The 5,645-nt window shown below is 42.1% G+C and overlaps 1 long non-coding RNA gene across 1 annotated transcript; it reads left to right on the plus strand.

The window, feature by feature from the left end:
- Positions 1-20: 20 nt before the first annotated feature.
- On the plus strand, positions 21-513 carry LOC106959612 (uncharacterized). The gene is made up of 2 exons (XR_001427394.1): positions 21-335; positions 380-513. It is a non-coding gene; the product is annotated as an uncharacterized LOC106959612 (long non-coding RNA).
- Positions 514-5,645: the final 5,132 nt, after the last annotated feature.

The following is a 5,645-nucleotide window of genomic DNA, read 5'->3' on the forward strand; positions in this document are numbered from 1 at the left end:
CACACAGTTTGTTGAGATGACGGAAAAGGAAGTACGTCGTCTGCAAGTGAACAATTTAAAGATTGAAACAGTCCTTGCACAGCCTCTCCCATCCGGAGGTCAGCTGAATAGTCCTTCTCACGTGGTCTGTCTCCTCTTAGGGGTGGGATGCGGCGCGGTCTGGTGCTTAGAACATAGAGACACATCTGTTTGTCGTCAGTAATGTTACCTGGTCGGAGACCTGAGTTGTGTATGGAAACCGGCAGCTGCGCACACACATAGCAGTTCACAGCATGTCCCTCATAAGCGGTTCTGTTCATCAGTTTCCACCACAGATTGGTACTGTAGTCATGCGGGTGGAATTCAGGCTCGCTTCCTCCTCCAAACATCAAGCATACAGCAGTCACAGCGCAGTAGAAGATCCATCTGGCATATGGAGTCCCCATTGTTGCTCGGCGTACAGAGATGTCAGAACCCCCAAACTAAAGGAGTGAGAATCTTAGCGTTTCTTCACCGGGTTTGAGACGAACTACAACTATAAAGTAGCTCCCCTTTGTACCCCGGAAGCTCTCAAAAGAGCTCTCCTTCCTCTCTACTCCGACTTTAGGGATCCAACACTCTCTGCAGCTTACAGTGACTGAGATGTATCCAGCTGGGTCTTTCAGCAATCTTTACAGCTGTTGGTGTGGTCATCAGCACTTGGAACGGTCCTTCCCACCGTGGACTCGCCCAGTTCTTTCGTTTGATGACCTTTATGTAGACCCAGTCACCAGGCTCTATTGGAACAGCCTCCTGTGCAGGAAGAGAATCAAAAGGCAGTAACTTTGCTCTGGACACTTCCTTCAGTTTAAGAGTCCTGATCATATAATCTGCTAATGTCTGTTCTTCGTCAGCTTTTTGTATGTCTGGAGCAAACAGAGGCAATCTGTAAGCTCTCCCATGAATTATTTCAAAAGGTGTTAGACCATCAGCTGTCGGGGTGATCCTCATATATAGCTTCACTACATCTAAGCATTCTGGCCAGGGCCGGCCAGTGTCTGCCATGCATTTTCTTAATCTACTTTTCACAGTACCATTTGTTCTTTCCACCAACCCTGCACTCTGTGGATGATAGGAACAGTGGTTTTTCAATGTCATTCCCAAGTGTGTAGCCATGTTTTGTATCACTTGGTTTACAAAATGTGGTCCATTGTCACTATAAACAGTCTGTGGGATGCCATGTGTTGGGATAATAGTTTTACAAATAGCCTTAGCTACTGTCAAAGCATCTGCATGCTTTGCTGGAACTATTTCAACCCATTTAGAAAAAGCATCAATCATCACTAGACAATATTTATATGGCCCACTTTGTGAAAGTTCAATAAAATCCATATGCATGGTTTGAAACGGATAAGATGGTTTTGGGAACCTGCCTCGTTTTGGCCTTATGTTTCCCTGAGAATTGTATTTCACACAGACTGGACATGCAGTACAAAAATTTTTTAAGTAAGAATTTAAACCATATGTTGTGAAATATTGTTGTATTATGGTTACCATCCCCCCTGTTGACACATGACAGCGCCCATGTGTCACAATTGCTGCTGCTTTAAATAAAGATTTAGGAAGGACTGGTTTGTTATTTACTTCAAAAATGTTCTCATCATTAATTTGCGCACCCTTAGTTATCCACATCCTTTTTTCAACCTGCGGTGCGTTGTCCTGCATGTCTTTTAGCACTGCTTTGTCTATCAGTTGTTGTTCTCCTCCAGTCTGTGCTGAAAAAGTTCCATTCCCATGCTTCCCTGCTGCAGCTTCTTTTGCAATTTTATCAGCTAGTCTGTTCCCATTTGAAACTTCATCTTGTCCTTTTGTATGAGCTGCGCATTTACATACAGCTAGTTTAGTTGGGAGTTGTATTGCTTGTAAGAGATCTTTAAGCAAAGATGCATGTGTTACTGGTTTCCCAGTAGATGTTGTCATTCCTCTACGCTCCCATTGTTTAGCAAAATAAAACAACGTAGAGAAAACATACTGGCTATCTGTGTACACTGTCAGATGCTTGTCCTCAGCCAGTTCGCATGCCCTTGTCAAAGCAATCAATTCTGCCGCTTGTGCAGAATGAGTGCTGGAAATTCTTTCTGCTTCTATTATTTCATTTGGCAAAGCAACAACAGAATAACCTGTCTGGTTTTTACCCATAGGGTCCTTGGAACATGACCCATCAACAAACCAGACTTCTCCCATTTCTAATGGGGTGTCCTGTAGATCTGGCCTAGGAAGCTGTAAGTGCTCTGTAGCTTCTAGGCAGCTGTGTGGTGTTCCATCACATGGTAATGGAAGCAAAGTAGCTGGATTCAGAATTGTACACCGTTTTATTACAATATGTGGTTGTGACAAAAGTATTGCCGTGTACGAAAGGTGTCGTGCTGGTGAGAGCAAATTCATTTTGCTCTGCAAAAGTAGAACATCTACAGCGTGTGGAACTAACAGCTCCATTTTGTGAAACAAAACTATGTCAGCCGACATGTTTACTGCTAACGCTGCTGCACAGACTGCCTGCACACAGTCTGGTAAAGACTGTGCTACTGGATCTAACCTTTTTGAGTAGAAAGCTAACGGTTTTAGCTTATCACCATGACTTTGTAGTAACACAGAGGTCATAAATCCGTTCCTGCAGTCTACTGTTTGAACAAAGGTTTTTTTATAGTTTGGAAGAATCAAAGTTGTTGCCTGCATTAGTGCTTGTTTTAATTCAATAAAACTTTTTTCAGCTTCTGGATTCCAAATTATTTTGTCAGTCATGGCCATTGGGGTGCCATGAATCAAATCCTGTAAAGCCTGAGTTTTTTCAGCATAGTGTGGAATCCAGGCTCTGCAGTAATTGCAAAGTCCGAGAAAAGACATCATTTGCTTCTTAGTTTCTGGTTTAGGTGCTTCAGAAATTGTCTCTTTTCTTGCTTTTTGTATCTGCTTTCCCTCAGCAGAAAGTGTATGTCCCAAATAATTTACTTCTTTTCTGACCCACTGTAGCTTATCTTTGTTTACTTTGTTCCCTGTCTGACTGAGGTGGTGCAGCAGAGCGAGTGAGTCTGCTCTGCATGCTTCCTCACTTTCAGATGCTATCAACAGGTCATCAACATAAATCAAAAGTTGACTTTTTTCTGATATTTGAAAATCAGACAAACAAGCCATAATTGCCTCGCAAAATATGCTTGGACTTTCCGCAAAACCCTGGGGTAATCTGGTATATGTATACCCCTGACCTCTGTAGGTAAATGCGAACCAGAACTGCGAATCTGGGTGAATGGGTACAGAGAAGAAAGCATTGCTGAGGTCAATTACTGTGAAGAATTTATTGCTTGGTTTTAGTGAGTTTAACAGCGTGTGTGGGTCTGGCACATTTGGTGCTCTCGTTTGAACTGCTTCATTGACTGATCGTAAATCCTGAATCATGCGCCAGTCTTTTTTGTTTGCCTTTTGAACAGGAAAAATAGGTGTGTTACAAGGAGAATCTGAACATTTTTTGATGATTCCTCCTTTTAACAAACCCTTGATTACTGGTTCAATCCCGTCCAGTGCTTCTGGTTTTAAAGGATACTGTTTTACCCTGGGCCTCCAGCTAGATTTTGCTTTAATTTGCACTGGGGGAATTGAACCAAGTAACCCAACATCAGAGGGACCTTTTGTCCACAAGTATTCTGGCAGCTCAGCTAATTCAGCTTCCTCTTTTTCTGTAAGAAATATGTTCATGTATCACTCAAATGCATGAACTTGAGCTGTGCCTGTAACTACTTCGCAAAGTGATTGCTTCCAGACATCACAGCTGGGGCTGTAGCTCCAACCATCTTCATCTACTTTGAAATCAGTGGCTTCAGAAGCCATTTTAATTCTGTTACCTACATCTGCCCATGTAATATTATGCGGCTTAAAAAGCGAGATGTGTGGGTTTGCAGGTAACTTATACAGCTCTTTTTGACTAGTCGGAAGGAGCACAGTCACAGCTGCATAAGACCTTCGGTCTGTGAACATTTCAGTCACAGCAAGTGTCACAGGATTTGTTTCTAAAAACTTTTGCACATAATCATCCTGTGGATCATTTAGGATGTTCATTGTTACATGCAACTGATTATAGTTCATTTCTGTTTCAGGTATGTCCAGTTGTCCTCGAGCCTCCCTAAGAAGCTTTTCTGGGACAAAAGGATTGTCAGCTGGCTTTAGATCATAAGAACAATAGATTTTTTCATCCTTATGAACTGTGTACAGATCAGAGTGTTTTAGTCTGACAGCCCTCATGCCATCTTGTACAGGGACTACTGCTATCCCTAGTTTTGTCATTAGGTCTCTACCTAACAGATTTATTGGACACTTAAGTGACATTACAACGGAAGCTTTTGCTTTAATTCCTGTTTCAGGATCTTTAAAAGATGTATTTTTTGACATATTTTCTCTATGTGTTTGTCCATCGGCAGACTTCACCCAAATGGACTCGTTTGTGGGGTTTACACCTTCTATTTTAGTTTTTAGAACTGTTTTGCATGCACCGGTGTCACATAAAAATTCAACTTTTTCCCCACAAACAATCAGTGTAATGTAGGGTTTTTCTTTTAATGCATTTAACATATCCCATGCTGCACATATATCCACCATTTCATCAGTTTGATCTGGTGGTATGTTTTGTTTGGGTGTGGCAGAGTCTAGTCATGCTGAAGAGTTAGACTTTTGTTTTTTCTCCCATCTGCCACTTCTATAGTCCTTTATGTTCTTTGCTTTGCAATCTTTTGCCCAATGGTTCGACCCACCACAACGCCAGCAGACATCTTTGTCTTGTGGTTTATAACTTAGGGGTCGCTGCCCAGGGCGACCTCCTCTGTCTCTGTTTCTCCCCCGGCCTCTTGAGGAGCCGCGGAAAAAGACAGAGGTATCTACTTCTCCAAAATCCTCCAGATGAAAAACATCAGATCCTGTTTTTGGTTTTTTTACTACTTTTTCTGCATGACGTGCCCACGTCATCAGCTGTGGGACTGAGGCAGCATCATATTCAACCAGGTGTTTTTTGATCCAGCCCTCAATTTCAGGGCGGAAACTAGACATTAAAGCGTTTTTTAGTTGTTATTGATATACGCTTTCTAGTTCTTCATCATAAGTGATCCCACTGTGAACTTTGAACTCCTTCTCAAATCATAGACGAAAGTCGTCTACGTCTTCTCCAACTTTTTGTTTAATCCCTGACAGATGACTATAACTTGCCCTTTTACGGAAATTTGTTCTAACTCTCTCACACAACGGATCCCATTGTGCTTTAAAATCATCAGAGAGAGCAGGGTTGGCTCCTGGAGGGTATGGAATTGGAGCTAAAATATTATTAGTTATTTTCCCTGTATAATTTCCTCTTACTTCTACCCAATCTTTTCCTAATGAGGGTATGGCTGCTTCTCCTGCTTCTACCCCATTTAGTCTATATGACTGGATTAATCCAGTCATATCTTCTATCCATTTATCGGGGTCTTCTGTTACAGGTGTTATTCCTTCTACAGCCTTTCTGGCCTCTTTTAAGGTCCAGGGTCTGAAAACATAAATGTGTTGCGGCTGACCATCTCTAGGATTAGGATTTGGGACCTCGATCATTGGATATTGTTCTGTCCCTTCAGGACTGTACGTAACTCGAGGAGTTCTGTACTTTCTCAGAT

Source organism: Poecilia latipinna, unplaced genomic scaffold (genome assembly GCF_001443285.1).
Source record: "Poecilia latipinna isolate Pla-1442-1.1 unplaced genomic scaffold, P_latipinna-1.0 Scaffold1101, whole genome shotgun sequence".
Lineage (NCBI taxonomy): Eukaryota > Metazoa > Chordata > Actinopteri > Cyprinodontiformes > Poeciliidae > Poecilia > Poecilia latipinna.